Source organism: Lithobates pipiens, unplaced genomic scaffold (assembly GCF_037356315.1).
Source record: "Lithobates pipiens isolate NorthernLeopardFrog02 unplaced genomic scaffold, aLitPip1_a1.2 Scaffold_13, whole genome shotgun sequence".
In the NCBI taxonomy this organism is placed as follows: domain Eukaryota; kingdom Metazoa; phylum Chordata; class Amphibia; order Anura; family Ranidae; genus Lithobates; species Lithobates pipiens.
In genome coordinates, this window is record NW_027507718.1 from 411,852,888 (window position 1) to 411,865,499 (window position 12,612).

A 12,612-nucleotide genomic window follows, 5' to 3' on the forward strand; every position below is an offset into this window, starting at 1 on the left:
CATAGTGGATTCCTCCCTGATGCGCCTGGCCCGTCATGTCACTTTACCCATTGAAGATGCGGTCTCTTTTAAAGACGTATTGGACCGTAAAATGGACTTGGAGTTAAAGAAAGCGTATTCCATGGCAGGGGGCTCCTGCAGACCGGCTATTACTACAGCGGCAGTGGCAAGAGCTATTTCTGGATGGGCTACTAAATTGGAGAAGGATCTGCTAGAAGGTGCAGAAATGGAGAAATTAGTCTCTTCCTTGCAAGAGATCAGATTGGCAGGCAACTTTGTAGCAGAGGCCTCAGTGGACATCATAAGATCCTCGGCCAGAACAATGTTGGCATCGGTAACAGCTAGAAGGGCCCTATGGCTGAAGCCATGGATGGCCGATACAGCCTCTAAAATAAATTGGTGTAAGATCCCTTACGATGGTTCTAGTCTCTTTGGAGCCAAACTGGATTCGGCTATTTCCAAGGTCACAGGAGGGAAATCTGGCCTGATTCCCTCCGACAGAAGACCCAAAGCTCACAAAGGGCCTTCTTTCAGGCGAAATCTTCCGGACAAGTATAGAGAGTCCAGATCCTATCGTCCCGGCAGAGAATTCAGGAGGGATTGGAAGAATACCAAGCCTTCTTTTCTGAGAATGCAAAAGACCAAGGCTACGCCCGCAGGGGAGCATCCAAAATCCTTTTGAAAGTTTGCCCGCTCACCCAGCCCAGGTGGGCGCCAGGCTAAGAGGGTTTATTCAGATCTGGACAGCACATATACAGGACAATTGGGCACTGTCCACAATCAGGTATGGGCACAAGTGGGAATTCATCAACGGGTTTCCAGGCAACCACTTTCAGCCTACCAGACTGCCTTCCACACTATTCAGGAAAAGCCTCCTGATAGAATATGTAGCGGATTTAAAACAGAAGGGGGCTATTGTAGAGGTTCCATCAACACAAAGAGGGAGAGGTTTCTACTCCCCGTTATTTTTGGTAAGGAAGAGAACAGGAAATTTTTCGTCCAGTACTGGATCTCAAAAAGCTCAACAAGAACATCAAAATAGAAGCCTTCAAAATGGAGAGTCTCCAGTCCATACTTCTGGCAATAAATCTGAGCGATTGGATGCTGTGCGTAGATTTGTCGGACGCCTATCTTCACATCCCAATACATCCGGCCTTTCAGAAATTTCTTCGGTTCTCCATCAATCATTCCCATTTCCAGTTTCGATGCCTTCCATTCGGCATTTCGTCGGCTCCCAGGACTTTTACCAAAACTCTTCTACCGTTAGTAGCGTTCCTGAGGGGGAAAGGTCTTCGGATTCACCATTATTTAGACGACATCCTGCTGTTAGCAAAAGTCAAGAGCTATTACTTCAGCATCGGGAAATTCTTCTTTCAACTCTCCACAACTTCGGGTGGATCGTCAACTTCGAAAAAAGCAGTTTACAACCTACACAGAAGATGGTGTTTCTAGGGGCACATCTGGACACCAAACAGAACAGAGTTCAGTTACCACAGGCAAAGATTCAGCTCCTAATTCAAAAGATGCGGAGACTGCTGTCAGCAAGTCATCTTTCAGCCAGGGCCTGTCTAAGCGTGCTGGGATCCATGTCGGCCACCATACCCATGGTGCAATGGTCCCAATGGCACATGAGGATCCTACAAATCTCCTTTCTCAGGCAGTGGAATGGAGTGTCCATGCATCAGACCATTGTCATTTCCAAGCCGGTGAAACGGTCAGTATGGTGGTGGACACACCAGAGCAATTTAGAGAGATTCAAGCCAATAGTCCCTCCAGACCCAGAAGTGGTGACTTCGGACGCCTGCCAGAGCGGCTGGGGAGGACACTACCAGGATCTAGCAGTCCAGGGCCAGTGGCAGTTCCAAGCCTTAGGGGTAGTTTCCAATATTCTGGAACTCAGGGCAGCCTTCCATGCCCTAACGGCATTCACATCTCTGCTTTCAGGGAAGAGCGTGCTTATCAGGATGGACAACAAGGTGGCAGTATCTTATGTGCAGAGACAAGGAGGTACAAGAAGTGTCACCTTGATGGAAGAAGTTCGTCCCATTTTGGAATGGGCCCAAGTTCACCTAGCAGACTTGAGAGCAGTGTATGTTCCAGCAACACAGAATGCATTGGCCGACTATCTGAGTCGGAAGCCGTTGTCCAACAACGAGTGGTCTTTGAGTCCTCAAATTTTTTCTTTCCTGACGGGAACCTGGGGGACACCGGAGATAGATCTAGCAGCTACTCCCTTGAACACCAAATGTCGCAGGTTCCTGTCGAGGAATCCGTTTCCGTCAGCCGAAGGAATAGACTGCCTGACACATCAATGGAGCTTCAAGTTGGGGTATATATTCCCGCCTACTCCTCTAATTGCGAGGTTCCTGTCCAGACTTCGGAGGTCTTCAGTAACAGTGATCGCAATAATTCCGTTCTGGCCGAGGAGGCCGTGGTTTACGACTCTTCTTCAACTCAGTGTCCAGCCACCAATTGCTCTGCCACTAGAACCAAACCTTCTCTCACAGGGGCAGTTTCTTCATCCTGCTCCCGAGAGGTTACATTTGATGGCCTGGAAGTTGAAAGGTCTAGGTTGAAGGCGCAAGGCTGCTCCCAGGAGGTCATTTCTACTTTAATGCAGGCTAGGAAAGTTTCCACGAATTCCATCTATTCTAGAATTTGGGAAAAGTTCTGCCTTATGGCCCAAGAAAGAGGTTGGAACCCTCTTGCTCCGGGACCACCTCAAATCCTGGAGTTTCTTCAGTCAGGGATTAGCAAAGGCCTCAGTTCAAGCACCCTCAAGGTGCAGGTTTCGGCTCTCTCGGCTAAAACAGGCACAAAATGGGCTTTTCATCCCCTGGTCATCCAATTTCTTAAGGCTAGTCTGAAGATAAAGCCTCCTAGGAAGCCTATGTTTCTGACATGGGATCTATCGGTAGTTCTCCACGCTTTTTCTAGTCCACCATTTATTCCTGTGGAATCTATTTCACTATGGGACCTGACCTTGAAGCTTGCCTTTCTAATTGCCATAACATCAGCCAAAAGAGTGTCGGAAATTCAAGCCTTGGTTATTTCGGAGCCTTATCTGGTTCTCTTTCCAGACAGGGTAGTTCTTAGACCCTCAGATCGTTTTATACCCAAAGTGGCTTCTTCCTTTCACTATAACCAAGATATTGTCCTTCCATCCTTCACTGATGATCAGGGATATCCTCATCCGCTGGACATTAAATCCACCATCACCAACTACCTGTCAGCTACAACCTCTGTTAGGAAAACGGACTCTCTCTTTGTTATTCCTCATGGAACTAGACGCGGAATGCCAGCTTCCTCACGCACTATTGCGACCTGGTTGGTGAGGGCCATTAAAAAGGCATATTCTACGCAACATTTGGCGATTCCAGAAGACGTCAGGGCTCATTCTGCTAGGGCAGTGGCTACTTCCTGGGCGGCATATTGCAGAGTTTCTCCGGAGACGATTTGTAGGGCAGCTACATGGTCTTCTGAACATACCTTCATTTCTCACTATAGAGTGAACTCTGCCCTTTTGTCCTTGGCAGAGTTTGGTAGATCTGTTATTAGAGCCAACTCTTCGGCATTATAGGAATTAAATATATTTTGCATTTACCCACCCGTCTGGCGAGTTATTTCCCAGTGTGTGCTGCCATGAAGGCGTCAGGAAAACGGAAAATTCTATACTCACCTTTCCGTAATTTTCCTTTCCTGACGCATCTTCATGGCACCACACAAATCCCTCCCGTTTGTTTAATTTATGATGATAGTTACAGAGAATGCAGCGGGAGGTCTCCCCTTCAAATTTATAGTTAACCAATCCTGTCAGGTTGTGGGGGCGGAGTCACAACCCAGTGTGTGGTGCCATGAAGATGCGTCAGGAAAGGAAAATTACGGAAAGGTGAGTATAGAATTTTCCGTTATTGTTACAATCTCAGTCAAAATAAAGAAGGTGAGGGGAAATTCTACCATTTCATGGTGCAGTAACCTACAATAAGAATATGTATAATTTTATAAAAGTACAGGGGGAGACCCATTGCAATAGTAAGGTTCGCATTTCCATGGAGTTCAACTTTAGTAAAAGTCTCATAAAGTCTAATAAAAGCCAGACATAAAATACAGGAATGTCAGGTTCAATCTATATTATCAGCTCTGTTATCAGAAATCTCACTTGAATCAGTCATGTTTTTATGTGATAAGACTAGTATTATAAGGGTCCTTTCACACTGACGTCCCGTTCAGGCCCGCCTGTCAGTTTTTCAGGCGGACCTGAACGGGTGCTCCATAGAGCTCTATGGAGCGTCGGATGTCAGCGGTGACATGTCCGCTGACATCCGACCCGCTCCGCTCCGAAAAAGTGTGACGGAGGAAAAAGCTATTTTTCCATCCGTCTGCGGATCGGATCGGATGAAGACGGGCACTGCGGTCCGTCGTCATCCGATCTCCCATAGGGGAGAGCGGCGCTGTGACAGGTCCGTCCCTGCGCAGTGTGCAGAGACGGAGCTGTCATCTCCCTGCTCAGCGGGGATCGGCGGAGTGATCCCCGCTGAGCAAACGGATATCAGAACTGATCCGCCCCGTGTGAAAGGACCCTTACAGTTATTAAAAGTTTATTAGTGTAGCGGCCATAACCCTTTGCAGGGCGGCCTTAACTGTTTGGGCTTACCGGTTACCTCTGCTTGGCTTGTCCTTTCACGTCTAGAGGTTCCCAGGGTTGATACCCAACAACTTTGGATGCTGACACCAATAAAGTCCTTTTGAAAGGTTTTATTTTGCAGGGGTAACATCCAACAACACAGTCCCATATAGGAACAGAGGGCAAGGGTGAAGAAACTCAGGCACCTTGAACTGCAGACATAACAAAGTCTCTAGTACCACCCAGAGAGTAGCCGCTCGCAGCTGGGCGCTTCAGGGCTGAACAAATCTCTAGCCAGAGATTATGGCAGTCGGCACTTTGATTCAAAACTTGTAAAATCTCTGACCTTGAACAAGTTGTAACTGAAAGTGAACAGGAACCTTTTCCTCAGTACCTGGAACATTCTCTGTCTCCTTGATAGTACTGGAAAAAGCATGGATTCGCACTTGACAGGACACCTTGAATCCTCCCTCAGTTACTGCGCCTTGGTCCAGTCAGTTCCGAGACTCAGGAACAGACGGATCCCTACCCCAGACCAGGTGGATCTATTGGGGGGTAACCAACAGAAGCATGTTGCGGAGCTTCGAACGCTCCGTGACCGTGACCCCTCGCGGGGCTACCCCGGTCCAGGAAACAGGAACAGACCGCTAGGGCCTCACAAACGAACCACATGTAACACATGACCTCAACATCTTAAGTACCCCTCCCCAGACTCCTCACCCCCTCAGGGCCCGGCACCCCCACTGATTGGTTCAGAGGAAGCTGATATCCAAAACGTCCAACCAGGCCTGGTTCTGGCCTGTCATGTGCACCTCACTGTACACATGACCAGGCAGAACTATAACACAGCCCAGCCAAACTGATGTCAAAGTTAACCTACATAATTAACCCTCAGAACCCCATTACCGTTCTGAGGCAAAAAACTAAATTTACACATGAATGACACTTTGTCCAAAATGCCATCCGCTACATTAGCATGTAGAGACTCATACTGAAAAAGGACAGACAAGGCGGCTTTTTTATTTGCACATATATGCATTTAGGTGTATATGTGCACAATTGCTGAGCATTCCATGTGGTTGTTTAAAGCGTAATTGAAGCCATTTTTGGTCATTTTTGTTTCGCAGTCATGCAGTTTTTTTATGTGTTAACAGTTCTTTCAAACTATATTAAAGGCTAAGTTCACTTCTGTACATTTGTTGCAGAAAAAAATATAAGCTTTCCTTGTGTAGCACTGACCCCCAAAGGAGCTGCTGGTTTTAATGAGCCTACTGTTACCTTCTCTTGCTCACTCCTCGTGTCTAGGGGGTTCCCATGGTAGATGGCCCAGAAACTTTAGAGACTGACGACAGATCCACTTAAATGGATTTTTATTTGCTAAAACGTAGTTAACAACAGTCTCTAGTGTAGGATCAGAGGGTTAGGTGAAAAGTCCAGGTACTCTTATGCCCCGTACACACGAGCGGACTTTTCAACATCCAAAGTCCGAAGGACCGAGTCCGTCAGACTATCCGATCGTGTGTGGGCTGCAACGGACTTTTGATTCGCCAAAGTCTGACGGACTTTAGAAATGAAGCATGCTTCAAATTTTCCCGAAGGAACTCCGCCGGACCCGGTCCCCTTCGAAAACTCCGCTCGTGTGTATGCTACTCCGACGGACTAAAACCGACGCTAGGGCAGCTATTGGCTACTGGCTATGAACTTCCTTATTCGAGTCGGGTCGTACGTCATCACGTTCAAATCCGTCGGAGTTTAGTGTGATCGTGTGTGGCCAAGTCCGTTCGGCCGAAAAGTCTGTCAGAACTCCGTCGGAACTCCGGCGGAACTCCGGCGGAACTCCTTTGGAAGTCTGTCGGACATAAGTCCTCTCGTGTGTACGGGGCATTAGTATCAAAGTCAGTAATAAAGAACTTCCTTACTTTGAATAAATCCAGAGAATAGCCATTCACAGCTGGATGTTCACTCTAGTTGGATAGTCCCTCCCTCACAAGGCCTAACAACCAACAGGGTGCTTAAATCAGGAACAAGTCTCTGCCACAGACTCGGTTATAGAACATGTAGGAATAAGTTTCTGCCACAGACTTTGTTGTAGAACATGAACAAGGAAACTTGAATACTTGTAGAACACTCGTGTGGTACCAGTATCTTTCAGCCGATCCGGCGATACCACATGAAATAGGATTCACTTAGGTCCTTCAGCTTTACCAGGCTCTTGCTAAGAAGCCAACCCTTGCATGGCCTTCTTCTGAAGAGTCCTACCCTGGAGAACTACGAAGTTGCTTGGCCTCTCCACAACCTGAGATGGCACGGACCACCTCCGAATCCTTTCCTTACTTTTCTTGCCCCGGGCTAGCCAGCCTGAGACATAAAGTCGGGTGGATCCGTACCCCAGGCCATAGGCGCCCTGGGGGCTGGTCAGGAGGACGAGGACCATGGAGTCAGAACATACTTCTAGAACCACGTGACAACCCCGAACCACGTGACATCCACATCTTAAGTACCCTCTCCAGAAAGCACAGCAAGAGTGACACTCCCACTGGGCTGGCTCCCAGAGAAAGTAACCTTAAAGCACCCAACCACACTGTGTTACCATGCCTGCTAGAAGAGACAGCACCCCCTATGGCCAGGCTGAACACCCTATAGTCCAGTCAGACTGATACTGAGGTCAAAATTTGGAATAATTATACCCAAACCAATCTGCAGTTCAGGTGTAACGTTAAATTTCAAAACACATAGCACATGCTCTTCAGGAGCCGACACTACGCTTGATTTTGAGAACCAGGCCTTACCTTAGCCCTTGCTATATTTCCCAGAAGGTTTCAGAGGTTCCCTGGTATACAGAGAAGCTTGGAGTGAGGGGATTGAAAAGAACTAGCAGAGGGCTGGCATGACAAGAGTGATAAGGGAACAGCAAGGGTTAAGAAAATAGTGCAGAGGTGGGGGAGTAATGATTGGAGGAGAAAATGTAATAGGTGGGCTTTAGTTTATTTAATTTGCGGGGGGGGGGGGGGGGGGTGACACTGCTAACCCGGGTAACACTGCAGGGGATTGTTTCAGAGGAGCAGTTTTCCACCCACCCTCCCTGTGTTTTAATTCTTCTTTATTTCAGGTAAAAAAGGACATGTCATGGCAGCAGTGAGATGGCGGTGGTGGTCTTTGATGGTGGCAAGTAACCTACGAGATGGAAGACCCATTGGTGGTATGGGCCCACGGTTTATTCAGTTAACACGGGTTAACTGGAAGATGGCAATGGTGGTGTTTCGTCACATATGGTGACCCATCACATTTGGCTACCCGCTGGACTGCGCATGCGCAACGCCGCCATATGCGAATGAAGCGAGGCTGTGCCCGAAGCGTGGCAAGCGAAACCCGCGAGGTGCCCTGTGTTCAAACGCATATGGCGGCGTCGCGCATGCGCACTCCAGCAGGTAGCAAAATGTGATGGGTAGCCGAATGTGATATGACAGTGGCATAATGTGGCGGGTAATGTGTTTGTCTCCAAGCTGGTGTGACAAGGCTGGAGGCCTAATAAAGAAAAAGGCCTGCAGTGTGAAAGTGGAACTGAGTTATGTTGGGAAGTGCCGTCAAAGACCAGCAGGGGAGCAACTGATATTTTGGGGTTTTGTTATGGTTAAAAATGTTTTATATTTTGAATATTTGTGAATAAAATGGCTTCTATGGACAGTTATACTCCAGCTCAAGTGTGGTCGCGTTAATCATAGGTAATGATAAGTGGGGCAGGTTTGGAGTATGATAATGGTGGCAGTCATATTAGGGTTGGACATCTTATCTACACTGGTCAAGACAAAGATAGAGGAACCAGTAAGACACAGGAAGGCGTTTACCAGCTGTCCCATGAACTACTTTGCCAAGTGCAGCCCATTAAAGTCAATGGGCTGCCCTATGTGTGTCACTGGGAAAATGAGCCAAAAAATATATGCTCCCACTATTCTAGGTATGAATGGGACCTGAAAGTGAAATTGGTGCATTTACACAAGAACAATGAGGCTCCATTCACATCTATGTGTTTTCAAACGCATGGCAAACTGCACAGAAAATGTGCACTTTGCCATGTGCATCGTGCTTGTGCTGTCATTACATGTTAACCACTTAAGGACCGCCTCACGCCGATGTACGTCGGCAGAATGGCACGGCTGGGCACAAGCACGTACAGGTACGTTGCCCTTTAAGAGCCAAGCCGTGGGTCGCACGCCGCCAGCAGCGCACTTGCGACCCGGTCCTGAGCTCTGTGACCGTGGCCGTGGGACCCGCAGACCTGATCGCCGCTGGTGTCCTGCGATTGGATCACAAAGCTGAAGAACGAGGAGAGGTAAGTGTAAACAAACCTCTCCTCGTGCTTCCTAGTGTGGCTGTCATTGATCGTCTGTTCCCTGTTATAGGGAAAGACGATCAGTGACGTCAGGCGCCAAGCCACGCCCCCAACAGTAAAAAAACGCACACACTCACACTTAACTCCTACACTGGCCCCCTAGTGGTTAACCCCTTCACTGCCAGTGACATTTTTGCAGTAATCAGAGCATTTTTAATCGCACTGATCGCTGTATTAATGCCAAATGGTCCCAAAAATGTGTCAAAATTGTACGACGTGTCCGCCATAATGTCGCAGTCACAATAAAAATTGCTGATCGCCGTCATTACTAGTAAAAAAAAAAATATTAATAAAAATGCCATAAAACTATCCCCTATTTTGTAGGCGCTATATCTTTTGCGCAAACCAATCAATAAACGCTTATTGTGATTTTTTTTACCAAAAATATGTAGAAGAATACGTATCGGCTCTATACAAGAGTATATAGGAGAATAAAGGGGACCGGTTATGGCTCTATACATGTATATAGGAGTATAAAGAGGACCTGTCATGGCTCTATATATGTATATAGGAGTATAAATAGGACCTATCATGGCTCTATACATGTATAGGAGTATAAAGAGGACCTGTCATGGCTCTATACATGTATATAGGAGTATAAAGTGGACCTTTCATGGCTCTATACATGTATATAGGAGTATAAAGAGGACCTGTCATGGCTCTATACATGTATATAGGAGTATAAAGAGGACCTGTCATGGCTCTATACATGTATATAGGAGTATAAAGAGGACCTGTCATGGCTCTATACATGTATATAGGAGTATAAAGAGGACCTGTCATGGCTCTATACATGTATAGGAGTATAAAGAGGACCTGTCATGGCTCTATACATGTATATAGGAGTATAAAGTGGACCTTTCATGGCTCTATACATGTATATAGGAGTATAAAGAGGACCTGTCATGGCTCTATACATGTATATAGGAGTATAAAGAGGACCTGTCATGGCTCTATACATGTATAGCAGTATAAAGAGGACCTGTCATGGCTCTATACATATATATATAGGAGAATAACTTGCCACGATGCCACCTGCCACACATTACGCATTATCACTTGCCACGACGTCACCTGTAAACGCTATAACTTTTGCGCAAACCGATCAATAATCGCTTATTGTGACTTTTTTTAATACGTATCGGCCTAAACTGAGGAAAAAATTTTTTTTTTATATATTTTTGGGGGATATTTATTATAGCAAAATGTAAAAAATTTGTTTTTTTTTCAAAATTGTCGCTCTTTTTTTGTTTAAAGCACAAAAAATAAAAACCGCAGGGGTGATCAAATACCACCAAAAGAACGCTCTATTTGTGGGGGAAAAAGTTGTCAATTTTGTTTGGGAGCCGCGTCGCACAACCGCACAATTGTCAGTTAAACCGATGCAGTGCTGAATTGCAAAAAGTGGTCTGGCCTTTGGCCAGCAAAATGGTCCAGGGCTTAAGTGGTTAAGCTGCCTGTATTGGCAACACACTAGGAAATCAAGCTGCTACTTTGCATGTCAGGCCACAGGCATCCAGGGCCACTGTACTCTCCAAGGCATTCTGTGATTGGGGAGGGGAGAGGAGACTGTGACATTCATTCTCTCCTTCTCCAATCACAGAGTATCTTTCATTTACTGTAAAAAAAATGCAAGACTTTAGTGGATGGAGGAGTTGGAGTGTGAGCGACCCACTGTGACATGAAAAAAAACTTTACACTTTCTATGGGCTATTGGCACATAGTAGTAAAGAGGAAGGGCGGAATGAAAGGACTTCCTAATCCAACGTTGAAATCTCTTTGATGTCTCTGTTGTGTAGGTGTTACAACACGGCGTCTTATCAGACACTTTGGATACAAAGTGATTATTGTGGATCAATACAGTTTAATAAGGGCATTAAGATAATTTTAAGCAAACAGTGGAAAATATATTAATTTTATAGCGTAAGGTGTACTATTATTAGGCGATTTATAATGTGAACTATTGAACTCTAATTCAGTGTGAATTATGGTGATGACTTAGTGACTTGCACAACCTTATATCCTGGAGCTATTGTGCTAGAATATTTTGAATTCTTAATCTTGTAATACCTGATTAAAAATAGAAAATTTCTGATTTATAGTCATTGTCACGCAGATGCCAATAGAAAAACAGATTTCTGATAAATTGAAAAGAAAGATCAATCACCCAAGCTCTGTGGAACAGTTGCACATCTGAAACTAGCTGCCAGGGAAATGGTCGTAGGAGAACTGACAATAGTGCCAGTACTGGTAATGGACAATTCTGGCGCATTGCCATGTGCACTGGCACAAGAAGAGTGAGCAGGCATATGCAGGTTCGCGACGGCGAGAATGTGCAATGACCCTAATTGCCGAACGGGCGTGCACAATAGGCACACAGTGTGATAGATGCGGCCACTTACTGGCCTATAAAAGACTGCTGCTGAGCCCCTGGATTATCGTCAGTCTTGTCGTATTCCTGAGCCTCTGAGCATATTCTTTTGGGATTTCCTGTTGTGACCCAGCTTGCTCCTGACCTGTCTGATCTGCTCTCCTGGTTTGACCACCTGGCTTGCTTTATGACTTCACTTCTGTCTCCAGTGTTTGATCCCAGGTTTCATAATGGGCTTTGCTTCCATTACCTGTCCCCGGCTTGACCCTGTTCCTGCTACCTGCCTCTTCTTCCTGTCAGATCCACAGTGCTTGACCCCTGGCCTGGCTTTTACTACCATCTTCTGCACACACAATTGCCAAGTGTACTGCACACACAGCGCCTAGAGGCGATTCAGTTTGCATTGTGCGCTATACAAGTATTTCATTCATTCATTCATTCACTAAGGATCCCTAGAGACTTTGGCCCAACTGTGTATCCTGCATCATCCAATAAACTTCAAGTGACCACCGGCTCTACTCTCCCATACCCATCTGGCAACCTGTGCTTCTTTGGGAACTACACCTTCTGTACCATCTTCAGGGGTGCACTGCACTTAGCCGCAAGGGGAGCCCTCTCGGCGATTCGGCCTCCAACCATATACGCTACACTAGCGGTAATACACTGTTTTAACTATTTATACATAACCTCTTCAGGTACCTACTAATGTTAAAGAATTAGCCCAACCAAATTAATATTTGGGAGGGTACCAGTGGGCGTACATGTTCTCCTGTTTTTTCCATAGTATTGTTCCTAATGAAAAGCAAATATAAATATAATGTCTGAGATACATACTGTAGGTAGAGCCAGGAACAAAAGCACCATAAGGCTCCTTTCACACTGAGGCACTTTGCAGGCACTATAGCGTTAAATTTCGCAACTGCAAAGTGCCCTGAAACAGCGGCTCCATTCACTCCAGTGTGAAAGCCAGAGGGAGCGGTGTGCTGGCAGGGCATCAGAAAAAGTCCTGCCAGCAGCTTCTTTGGAGCGCATTAGGAGCGGTGAACTCACCGCTCCTAACGTGCCCCTGCCCATTGAAATCAAATGCTAAAATGCATTTGATTGCTAATGCTAATAAAATGCTAATAAAATGCTTTGCCAGCGGTCAGGGATCTTATACCCGCAGTACTGGCTGCCAACCTGCAATTAAAGACCCTTCCCATCGGGAGAATGTGACACGCAAAATTG